Genomic DNA, 13,471 nt, shown 5'->3' on the forward strand with positions numbered 1-13,471 from the left:
TAAATAATGTAGATATGCTTAAATTCGCTCTCAAAATGTCAAGTTTATCATGATGCTTTGATCCTCATTCCAAACCCTGAGTTTATGCCTTTGGAAGATGTGTTGGATTATGAGATTTTTTTAGCCATTATGATTCTTGCATTTTTGTGTTTGGATTTTAGCTATGTTTGCATTATTTTGGCTTTGTTTTGTGACTAATTCCTATGCCTTTGTTATAATATTTTACTTGCTCTATTTTTCTTGATATTGTCATGTGCTACTAACTCCTTTCATTTCATGTCTCATATTCTTCATAAGCATTCCCACTTCATCTTCCTCCCCATCTAATTTCTTGCACTTTAAGTGTCAATTTCATGCAAAAATTAGAATGTAAAGATTTAGGAATTCTTGTAATACTTTACTTTTATGCCACTTTTAATTTCTTGGCAAAGAGGCCATAGAATATAATTAGGGCATGATGTAATAAGGACAATGGACTCTAATAATGTACACCGACACAAGCACCGACACATGCACACACATCACTATATAGTTAGAATATGCATGTTTAGATGTATGTTTAGGATTGTATGTTTAGATGTATGTTTAGGCTTTATACTTAGAAAAATCATTTTCCAAAAAATATGAACAAACTTCACCCAAATCTTTTTCACAATAAACCTTGGGGTCAAAACCCCATTGATTTTTCTTTTCATTTTCTTAATCAAATTTCAATAAACTTTAATCATACTTTGACTTGTTTTTGCAAATAACTAATCCCACCTCACCTTTTCTAAATCTCATGCCCTTGAGGCCTCTCTCTCTCATTCTTCAAAATCCAATTTTCAAACTTAAAATCAACCAACAAAAACAAAAACATTTTTTGGAAGAGAACTACGGTGGATTTGATCCCTTAATCGGGTACGTAGGCAAGGAACAAAATTCCTTCAATTCAAATAAAATAAAATCCAAAAACATTCTTCTCCCTCCAATTCTTCACTTAGCAAACTTTAGGTGTAAATAACATTTCAAAATAGCATTTAAAAATAGAGCGCGCGCGTAGAAATTAAAGACGGTTCCTATAGGATACTATAGTCGTTATGGGTGCCTAACACCTTCCCGTAGCGAAAACAACTCCCGGACCTCGATTCTCAAGGGTTTTGCTTACTTTTTCCCTTCCCAAGAAAAAATAAGATATCACCGGTTTAAAAGGTTCAAACTTAATCAATGTTTGACACCCGAAAACCAAGATAAAACAATCACAACTTAACAACTTGACTTGACAATGCATCTAGACTCGACTATGCAACTCTTAACGTCTTAAACCATCTTGAATCATCATGAAAATGCAAATGCATGTGGTACCAATCTAGGGCATAAGCCCTCGTCGCTATTGAGCAAAAGCTCCTAGGGCATGAGCCCTCGTCTCTGGTTGAGCAAAAACTCCATCGTCGTAGTTGAGCAAAAGCTCCATCGTCGTGGTTGAGCAAAAGCTCCAGGGCATGAGCTCTCATCTTTAAATGAGTATGCATGGACTCAACATCTTACCTCTTAGAAACTTCATGAACATCTATGACATCTTAACATTTGACAACATAACATCTTAACAACTTGATGACTTCATAACGACTCGACGACTTAACAAACTCTTTGACTTAGACCGACATTTACATCTTAAATAAGATCAACAACAACATATGCAACACTTATAAAGTCACATCATATCAGCATCATAACTTAACAGTATCAAATGATAAACATCAACATCTTAAACATCACATCAACATAAGCATCATAAATAACACATATTTAAATCACACATCTTAAAATAGCACATCTTTATATAGCACATCTTTAAATCACACATTGATAGGCGTTTGGCAAGTGCACCAAATACTATCGAAGTAGTAAAAATATCGATCCCACAAGGACTGTGTTAATCTCAATTAAGCAATAAGGTAAAATATTTAGGATGTGTAAAAGTTATTTTTGGTTTGCCACTAGGCAGTAGATTTGATTGCATAAAATTAAATAACATAAAATAAAGATTTGGTTAGAAAATAGTAGAGAGATGAGATCAGGTCTTTCGAATCATCTATGTTCCCCTAATTGATATACTGCACCTATTCTTATGAATGATTTTCTAGCTCCACGATAGTTAACAAAATAGTCCTAATCAATCCCTTGACTTAGGACCCTCTTCTCACACTACAGCCCCTAATCCCTTAGGTGGTCTAATAATACTTGAAGGTTTAAGAACGTTAACCTAATATCACTAACAAACGATTATCTATTCCTAGACTAACCCTGTTTATTAGAACAATCCAATTAGGTCTAAGTCGAAAGCTATGGTCAGTAGTCATTCGTTCTCACGAAATCATGTTTATATGGTGTCAATATATAAAAAGCATTAAGAACAATTGAATTGAATAAAAACTAGATTGTCATTCACAATAAATAGAGTTTCACAGCAACATGGTTCAATTAGGGTTACAAAGAATCATCTCAGACCTAATCTCTAAGAGATTTAGCTACTCATAATTGAGTTTACAAATAGCATAATCAATGAAAGAATTAAAACATACATAAACTGGTAAAGAATGGAGGAAATCGCCCCGTTCTTCAGTCTCCAGGTCTGCAAATCGCACTTTCTCTCTCCAAAATTCGTAACCCCTCTTTTTGGAATAGGCTTCAGCTTAAATAGGCTCAGAATTTCGCCCAAATCGTGTCACGTTTTAAGTAAATCGTGACACGTTTTTGCAAACAGCTGAAGAAATCGTGTCACGTTTTTGCAATCGTGACACGTTTTGCTCCAATGTCGAAAGCATGTTTTTCTGGTCTGATAAAATCGTGTCACGTTTTGGCAAATCGTGACACGTTTTTAGCGTTTTTCCAGCATCTTCAACTTTTCCTGTTTTTCGCACTTTATCATGCTCAAAATAACTGTGAACTCCAATATTCTTCAGAAAATTACTTTCTTCGAAATCTTCAACTTTTCATGCTTTTCTTGCTCTTCTTGTTGCTTAAGCTTGCTTGTGAACTCCAAAATGTGATGAAAATGACACTAAAAATAGCGAATAATTGACTGTCATCACAGCCCCAAACTTGAACCATTCCTTGTCCTCAAGGAATCTACTTGCAATATTGACAATCGACAGTAAAATAATAATTACCTGATCAAGCGATAGTACCCAAAAGTTCAACACCTTACTAGCTAAAGATGAGCTAGTTTGACTTGTACGCATCCACCAATTCACAACTCCACGCAAAAATTTGAAAGGGTTCACACACAGTCGACATGCAATCTACATATTACCATACGCTTGAAAAGTTTCTAAACGTCAATCAAAATCCATGTCAATGCACACTTTGAGGTCTTTAAGGGTTATAACGGGGCTTAGGTGAAGGTGGGATAATATTTGGATAAGTAGGCTACACAAAATTTGAGTTAGGCATTCCTACGGAAGTTAAGCACAAAATTAAATTCATCATTCATTCACCTTATGGAACAACAATTCTTGCAAAGGTACTAGAGAACACTTGTAACTATTGGGACAATCGAGTTTAAAGTTACTCGGATTTTCAATGTTTTATCCCTTTTTCATTCTATTCTTTTTTTCCTTTTTTTTTTTGATACACCATTTTTATGTGTATTTTTCATGATAATGTTCTTTGTTCTCTAGTACCCCCAGCCCCAAACTTAGTTGGTTGCAAATTCCAATAGCAACCCCAAACTTAATTATTTAGCAACATTCTACAATGCCTAACTCAGAAAAGCAATATGGGACAAGTCCTAAAAGTCTCTAAGCTTGTAATGTAGTTTGTCACCGAACAAAAAGTTCTAATCCTACCGGCTCAAATTGGTTAAGAAAAAGATAGAATATAACAATTCAAATCAGGGTAGGCTTCAAAAGGCTCACAGGACCAAGCATTTTTGCCTCAGTGTGCTAATGACAAAGATCAATCAACAGTAGAGAAACAATGCAAGTTCTAGAAATGTAAAAGCATGGAACACTCTATATAAGTAAATTGGGAAAATAAAATTTGGACATGAACCTTACAGTTATGATATCTGGGAGTTGTGACTACCGATCTTTAACTGCCGTACACTTCGCCTTTGAAATACCAAGTCACTCCTCCTTTTGAACTTTTGGAATACCACTTGAACAACTATTTGTTACTAAACTGTAAAAAGTCAACAAACAAGCAAATTCATCAATAATAAACAAGTTCAGATTCAATCACATAACAGGGGGATACAACTGAGTTATTCAAACATACTGACAATTGTCTGACTCAACAATAAAAATAAAATACTGAAAACAAAAACATAAAAAAAAAGGATGGGTTGCCTCCCACCAAGCGCTTTCTTTTACGTCATTGAGCTTGACGCTTCAACACCCTAGTCAAGGTGGATATTTCCACTTTGATTCAACAAGCATTCTCTTTCCACTTTTATTTTTTTCTTGTTGTTCATTTCCAACTTCATCTTCACTATCCACTTCGTCAACCTTTCTGTTGGTACTCTCAAGATTCACCGACTTGAGCACTTTTCTGGTTCTCAATTCAATGCCTTTGCCATTTTTATTCTTTGAATATTCAACATTATCCTTATTTTTACTGAAATGGGGATAAGGCAACTTCACATAGTATGGAATCACTTGAGGCTTATCACCATCCTTGAGGAGCTGACTTTTAGACTTTCTCAAAATGGAGCTTGCATCTATGAGTTTCTCTATTTTATCTCCCTCCTTCTTGGATTCACACTCAACTTTCTTTTTCTTACTCTTATCCACTCTCATAAGGATAGCTGCTACTCTCCCATCGCTCATTCCAATCATATTGCATGCATCATTCTTTTGATTGTTGGAAGTATTGCCACCAAAACCTCCCCTTGATTGTGTTGCCATTAGCTTTGACAACTGCCCAATTTGAGTTTCAAGGTTCTTAAAGTAAGCTTCATTGTCCCTTTGCACACTTTCTTGATATGACTTTATCTCTTGGAACTTGGATTGGGTTAATTTGATGAAACTAGTCAAGGCTTCTTCAAGTGCGGTTGGTTTTGTTTGTGGTTGTTGTTGGGATGGGTAAGTAATTGGGTTTAAGGTGTTGTTGTTTGAATATATGAGGTCAGGATTTTGTGTCCACCCCATATTATATGTGTTTGAGTAAGGGTTCTCTTCTTGATAAATTCTCATATCGATGGCTTCCTCACTCACTCCCTCGGGTACACATTCACCATTAGCATGTCCTTCACCACAAAATTTGCACCTCAAAACTTGCGCTTGTTGAGTCTGTTGAACTTGTCTTATACTTATGTCTTGTACCTGTTTGGAAAGTGCTTCTATTTGTTTACTCATCAAAGCCTGACTAGCTAAGATAATACTATTCTCATTCACTCCAAGCACTCCAATCTCACTTTGCTCAATCTCAACACAACACTCATTCTGAGCCATGATCTCAATTAGAGTTTGAACCTCAAGGTCTGTTTTTTCTCTTATACTACCCCCAGCTGAAGCATCAAGGAGCATCCTAGTTTGAACATTCATCCCATTTGTAAATATTTGCATCTGTTCCAGTAAATCAAAACCATGTGGTGGACACCTCTTCAATAATAGTCTGAACCTCTCCCAAGCATCATAGAGAGATTCTGAATCACCTTGTTTGAAACCACTAATTTCTGCCCTCTTCTTCAACAACTTCGATAATGGAAAGAACCGCTTCAAAAACTTCTCCTCTAACTCATCCCATTTTTGAATTGTACCATTAGACAGGGCATGCAACCAATCTTTTGCTCTTCCAGTTAATGTTAAAGCGAACAATTGCAACTTCTTTTGATCTTCAGTCACTCCATCAGGGCAGCAGAACAAACAAGATTCATAAAATAAACTCAAGTGTTCGTATGGGTCTTGAAGTGATCCTCCATCATACTGATTTTCTCGAAGACCCACAAGAACTGAATTTTTTATGTTGAAGGCAACTGGGTTCGCCGGTTGAAACCCATGAGTGATAAGACATCGGTGTGTTCCTATACCATAGTCCCCTAAGGTGCGTCTAGATGGATTATCTCCCATCTTAAATCAAATAGTATTTTGCTTGACCTTGCAGAAACAACAAAAAGAAAAACATACCATCATAGCACCGCACAAGATAAATTAAAAGCAACAAGAGTAATTTTTTTTTTTTTATATATATACAAAAATATAAATGACAGAAATCCTAAATAAAAACAAAATTGCCAAACTGAAATGACTTAACAGTCCCCGGCAACGGCGCCAAAAACTTGATAGGCGTTTGGCAAGTGCACCAAATACTATCGAAGTAGTAAAAATATCGATCCCACAAGGACTGTGTTAATCTCAATTAAGCAATAAGGTAAAATATTTAGGATGTGTAAAAGTTATTTTTGGTTTGCCACTAGGCAGTAGATTTGATTGCATAAAATTAAATAACATAAAATAAAGATTTGGTTAGAAAATAGTAGAGAGATGAGATCAGGTCTTTCGAATCATCTATGTTCCCCTAATTGATATACTGCACCTATTCTTATGAATGATTTTCTAGCTCCACGATAGTTAACAAAATAGTCATAATCAATCCCTTGACTTAGGACCCTCTTCTCACACTACAGCCCCTAATCCCTTAGGTGGTCTAATAATACTTGAAGGTTTAAGCACGTTAACCTAATATCACTAACAAACGATTATCTATTCCTAGACTAACCCTGTTTATTAGAACAATCCAATTAGGTCTAAGTCGAAAGCTATGGTCAGTAGTCATTCGTTCTCACGAAATCATGTTTATATGGTGTCAATATATAAAAAGCATTAAGAACAATTGAATTGAATAAAAACTAGATTGTCATTCACAATAAATAAAGTTTCACAGCAACATGGTTCAATTAGGGTTACAAAGAATCATCTCAGACCTAATCTCTAAGAGATTTAGCTACTCATAATTGAGTTTACAAATAGCATAATCAATGAAAGAATTAAAACATACATAAACTGGTAAAGAATGGAGGAAATCGCCCCGTTCTTCAGTCTCCAGGTCTGCAAATCGCACTTTCTCTCTCCAAAATTCGTAACCCCTCTTTTTGGAATAGGCTTCAGCTTAAATAGGCTCAGAATTTCGCCCAAATCGTGTCACGTTTTAAGTAAATCGTGACACGTTTTTGCAAATAGCTGAAGAAATCGTGTCACGTTTTTGCAATCGTGACACGTTTTGCTCCAATGTCGAAAGCATGTTTTTCTGGTCTGATAAAATCGTGTCACGTTTTGGCAAATCGTGACACGTTTTTAGCGTTTTTCCAGCATCTTCAACTTTTCCTGTTTTTCGCACTTTATCATGCTCAAAATAACTGTGAACTCCAATATTCTTCAGAAAATTACTTTCTTCGAAATCTTCAACTTTTCATGCTTTTCTTGCTCTTCTTGTTGCTTAAGCTTGCTTGTGAACTCCAAAATGTGATGAAAATGACGCTAAAAATAGCGAATAATTGACTGTCATCACACATCTTCAAATAACACATCTTTATATAACTCATTTCTTTAAATCACGCATCTTCAAATTAACATGACAAGGATAAAAATGCTAATTTGTATCCTATTCATATATGTTCTAGCATGGCTGCATCACGTTTTTCTTAAAATAATAATATACCTTTGTACCTTTAATAAAAGAATAGCTACAGGTCACAAATAATTGTCAATATAGTGAACTAGTTACAAATAAATTTAAAGAAGTGCGCAAGGTCAAAATTTGAATCTCCATTATAAGGCGACATCTTTCATAAGACATTTATACTATCATGTAAATTATTCCTAATTAATAGAGTTGATAAATCGAATAACATACATATAAATTACTTCCAACTAATAGAGCTAGTAATTCAAAGAACATATATGGAAGAAAATGCATATATGGACAGTAACTTGGCAACCCAAAACAATGGCAACACTCAAAATTTGTTACATAAAATTCTGTACATAGTAAACACTAGTTAAATTATAACTAACAAAAGGAAGGTCCTATAATTGGTTCACGTAAAATAAGGACTAATATATGAAATTAAAGTAAATCAATTGTCAATCATAACTCAGGAAACATGTAGACACAAACCGTAGCCAATTAACAAGAAGTACGATGTCATGAACAATTAACAAGTGAAAAATAACTAGCTGATTCAAATTATCATATAATGAAAACAAGCCAATGAGTCAGGTAACAGTGCAGCGGTTTTGCCTTCTACGATTAGTAAAATAATCATACAATACACATCTCTTATACTTATCGAATATAGAATTCACGAATATAGCACATCAAAGTCATAAATTCAAAGATAAGAGCATACCAAAATTACACCGATAAATTAGAGCACGAATTTAACATATTCTTTATAAGATAGAAAAAAATTGAAAACAAAACCCTTCACTATCCATATCTTAATAATATACAAACATGAAGCAACAAATAGCAACTTTTTTTACACCAATCCAATGTGGCACATCCTCAATCCAATGTGTCAACTTCTTAAGCATCCAATGCCAAATCAGCACATCTTGAAAGCTCATTTTATCATCCAAAATAGTAATCCACATTTTTTCACAATTTTAAAATCATCAAAATTCAATTTAGAGTATAAATATTTGAATGTGTTAATTTCCCTCTAAGAAATGTCATTTTCGGTGCTATTATATAGAAAAAAACAAATGGCCAATTTGAAATGAAGGCCAATACATACCCAGCCCAACACTAAAGTCCAACCCTTTATCAGATTTTTTTTCAGAACATTAATTGCAAACAACTAAAAAGGGCTGCTTTTCCCCTATTCTCACGCTGAATTGCTGAAACTTCAAACCAAACCCTCAAAATGAACACACATCAGCTATGAGACAAACTTCACTCAATTCAAATTCAAAATTCAAATCCTCCCCTTCAATCTCTCACTCTCTCTCTCTCTCTCTCTCTCTCTCTCTCTCTCTCTCTCTCTCTCTCTCTCTCTCTCTCTCTCTCTCTCTCTCTCTCTCTCTCTATCTACAAATTCATTCTCTCTTTTTCCTCCTCTCTTCTCTTCTGTTTCATTGTTTCCAAATGCGATTCTGAATATCAATCGAAATCCTGTCAAAGTCGAATTTACGAAAAAACGCACGATGGCTGCGAAGGTAAGAATTCTAAATCCATTTTTGTTTTTGAATTCATGATCCATGTTCATGTTCAAACTATATAACTGTTCTTTTACTCCCTCTCCCTCTCCCTCTGTTTGTTGTTGTTGTAGTTATGGAATATCCAAGTTCAAACTCTGTCTTCATTTCAATACAATTGAATCTATAAGATACCACATATACTCCAAAGTTTTCCTATGATTTATTTATTTCTGATTTTTATTTTAGATTATTGAGTTTTGATTTTTGATTCTTGATGTCTGATTATCAACATTTGAGTTTTGATTTTTTTTTCCCTAAAAAAGAAAAACCATTTCAAGTTTTGATTTTCATTTTACATTATTCATCATTTTGTTTGATGTCAGTTTTTACCTTGCTATTTTGCAGATTATACTAAAGAATAAAGCTAATTGTTATTTTTGTATTTAAGTGATTTAAATGATCCATGGACTTTTTATTGGTGATTTATACTTATTATGATTATTTATTATGATTATAATGACTTTACCAATCTCTGTAAGCTATATATACATACCATTTCCACATAAAATTTTATAAATTCTATATATACTTATCAACATGCTTTCAATTGTCAGTTTCTGAAGGAGTTGGTAATCTTTTGATACATGTTCATTTGTTTGTTTTGATGGACAGGTGCCACTGTTTTAACAGTTATTTGGACAAGTGTGACTATATATCACGAGCAAGGACTTTACGTCAGTCTACAAATATTGACATTATGAGCGAGGACTTCATTTTAAGGTAACTAAAATTGCTCCTTTCGCCATTTTTGTTGTTGTTGTTGTGATTTGATGGATTAAAATTGAACTTTAGATCCTATGAAGCCAAAGAAATAAAAAAACCTAATCTCTGTATCACATGATTCACATGTTGTGTTTGTTAGTATGCTTCTTTGAAGGACAATTGTTTTGTATTCTTGATCGTTGAAAATCGTTTGTTATATCTTTTTGATTAGAAATTATAAAATCTGTCACTAAAAAAATTGTCCATAAATGCTTCTATTGTTGTTTTAGTCTTATAGCTGACATTGGCTGCATGTCTACTATATGGCATTGTTGCACATGCCTTGATTCTTTAGTTAAGTGTGTAATTTGATAATTTTTTAGATTAGTTCTTCAATTAAAATATTGTGCAATAGCAAATCAAGTCATATGCCATATGAAATAGGTATTTTATATAATATTTGCATGTGGAATTCTCTGTGACGGCTTACAAGTTACAAATGTGATATGTTTGGGAATCTTTTAATGATCCAATATCATGTCCAGACTTGCAAAACTGTTCAGGAAATTACTATTAAATAGCCAATTCATGGTTTGAAGATTTTAGTATAACCGAGTGTAATTTTGTAATCTAAAAGTCTCTGTGTCAACTTTTGGTTTTGAATAACCTTTTATGTTGATTATTAAGCTTTCATGAATCATTCATACAACCCTATTGCATTACACTATATTGGTTATTGTATTAATTTAGTATCCCTATAATAAAGACTCAACTTATATTTGCATGTACTTATATAGAATTTTTAGGTAGACAATGAGAAGTTGTAAAATCATGAATTATATATTAGGCTTAAGCAATGATGAGAACAATTGGGCAGGTTTGTGATCGATTTTATATACTAAACCAGGTTATTTTGATTAGCATCAAAACCTGATATTTTTTAGAACACAGTCTTGAATAACTGAAGGTATTTGAATCGATAAAGTTGTTAATTACAATCCATAGTTATTCTTCTTCCTTTTTCACATTTAGTTTATGATGTTTTGAGTTAATTTGTTTGTGTACAGGTTCTTTCAAGAAGATATCAAGGAAGAAGAATAAGCAAGGTGATATTTGAATTTCAAAATCTTAACCTGTTTTTTTATCAGATCCGAAATTACCCATCTCTCTGATGAAATTTGTTTTCATTTGTTATTTAATTATCATATCATTCATCTCTGAGTATCGATATTGTTTGGTTTTAATCTACCTATTTTAGTTTCAAATATATAAGTTGTTAGTCTCAATATATCATCTCCTCTGCCAATTTGATTTTGATTGATATTAATATAGAACCATTTTCTTTTTTATTTTAGGTTTAGTTAAAGGTGGACAAATTATGAAGATCTCAAGATTTGGAGCAATGACAATTTGCAACAGGTTAATATTAATATATGAATTTGGGTCGTTCTTTGTAATTGTTATAATAATTGTAATCATTATATTATGTTTACATGAAATTATTCATTGGTCCTCTATTTAGATTTTATACAATTTAAAGTGAATTCAAACTTTATTGTGAATTGCTACTTCGAGTATTGAATGACAATAGATATGTATTACTGTAAGAGTTTATGACGATTGCTATGAAGGAAGAACTTCTTGCAATTTTGAATCCACTTTCAATTCAAAAGCATCTTTTTATTAATTTATTGAAACAACTCATTTTCCATTTACCATGGGATATAGAAAAGCTATGAAATTTAATTATATAGTACAAGAGAACTAAAGTCTGTTGTTTTGCTTAAGGCATCTGAAAGAGTAAGATAGTACAAAGGTTACATACACTTAATAGGTTGTGGAGATATTGAGAAAAGTTCACAATTGAATTCCTATTTTGTAGTTTTTCTGTGAGTGTACCATGCTCATGTATCATTGTTATTCTTACTTATATCTCCACTAATAGATTTGTGAATTGAGGCTTCTTATATCTGCCATCTTATTGTTTGAATTCTGCATTAATAGATTGCAAAATTGATGTTACTTCTTATATCTAAAATAATATTAGATATACAGTTTATAACCCTGTTTGGATTATTGAAAGCCTTAGAATTATTGAAAGCCTTTGTTGCTTCAAGTTTATGTTTCTGAATGGCCTTAATCATGTTGTTTGGTATACTGCAGATTACATAAATATTTAGTTTTTCAAATTTTAGAGCTCATACTTATATGGTTTATTTGAAGTATGAATTGTGGCTGGTGAAAAATGGCAAGGTGAAAAAGACATATCTTCCTCCCTTTTATCTGAAGAAAGAAAACCGATTTGGAGACCGGAATGGTCTCATTACTTCTGAGTCGCCTATGGATTCCAGGTATCATAAACTCCTCTGCTTCTGTTCATTTTTAATTTCAGATATAAATGACTGATTTTCTATTTTCATTTTCATGCAGTAGCTTTGCACTTTAGGAATATCAAACTTTTTGTTCAATATTGTAGCTTTGTTGTCCTGTTTGAAATTAAAGTAGAACAATTTGAAGGAAGGTTTGTGCTTTTTTACAATGTTTGTTAGCCTTTGCTTGGTTACTTCGATTGATGATTGTTTCATTGTGTTAAAAATTGGGTTGATATTCATTTGGTTGTGATTCCAAATTGGGATTCCCATATGCAACAACATTAAGTTTTGAATTTTAGGCTTTGCATTGCTTTACCTTCAGACTTCAAGTTTGATTCCTGAAATTAAGTATGCTAAACAATTGCTTTTTAAATTTGCTAGACCTTGCACTGGTTTGTAATTTTTTATTGTGTTGACTTTCATTGCTTAATTAATGTAAACTTTATCAACTGGTTATATAGTAGTTCATATGATGGTAAGGTTAACCTTAAGGGCAGTCTTGCCCCTGTTTCTCGGAAAATGTTATTTACTAATGTTATGGAAGGTATTTTTTTTTTCATTGGAAAGATGACATGATTTTTGCTTTTTACAAATGCTTTGACTATGGAGTAAGTCTGTTTTTTTTATTTTTTAAAGAAGGCTATAAATTGAACTTTGATGATTAGCTATAAATTGCAACTGCTTTCTTTCTCTCTATTTTAACTTTGAAGTGTTTAGTAGGAATAGGATCTACTAGGAAGGCTCTATGTTGAATCTTGGGTAAGAAGACTTGGTAGATTAGTTAACGTACAAGTGGAGTTAGGTGCATGCATGGAGGGAGTTTATCTATGAAAGTTTATCTACGAAGGACCAAATTCAATGTGCATTATTTTTTGAAAATCAATTTATCCTACTGCTATCTTAATTTAGATTTACATATGTACTGTCTCTTTATAATGGTGATGTAAATGAAACCCTCTTACACTTCCTAATACTATGTTCTTTAGAAATTTCTTTAGAATAGACAAGGCTACTTTGTGATTACACCATTGTCATGTATCAGATATTTAACGATCAATTAAATTGATTGATTGGGATGAGATTTCCCTTTTAAAGTGGAAAAAAATTCCAAAACACGGGAGGCTATGAATATTTGATTTAAGTTTCTGTTTAGTAAAACCTAAACATATTCTCAAAAGACATGTGGTATATAGGTATTATATATTCTTAATA

The 13,471-nt window shown here is 33.0% G+C and overlaps 1 long non-coding RNA gene across 5 annotated transcripts; it reads left to right on the top strand.

Moving 5' to 3' along the window:
* Positions 1-8,707: 8,707 nt before the first annotated feature.
* LOC146925129 (uncharacterized) lies at positions 8,708-13,282 on the top strand. Of its 5 annotated transcripts, none has more exons than XR_015010407.1 (7): positions 8,708-9,143; positions 9,798-9,905; positions 10,955-10,993; positions 11,243-11,306; positions 12,111-12,238; positions 12,321-12,408; positions 12,977-13,282. It is a non-coding gene; the product is annotated as an uncharacterized LOC146925129 (long non-coding RNA). The 5 variants fall into 5 exon arrangements; XR_015010410.1 differs by having other exon boundaries at positions 12,980-13,163; XR_015010408.1 differs by lacking the exon at positions 12,321-12,408.
* Positions 13,283-13,471: the final 189 nt, after the last annotated feature.

This window comes from Medicago sativa, chromosome 5 (assembly GCF_051527215.1).
Source record: "Medicago sativa cultivar Bolivia chromosome 5, Bolivia_mono, whole genome shotgun sequence".
Taxonomy (NCBI): Eukaryota; Viridiplantae; Streptophyta; class Magnoliopsida; order Fabales; family Fabaceae; genus Medicago; species Medicago sativa.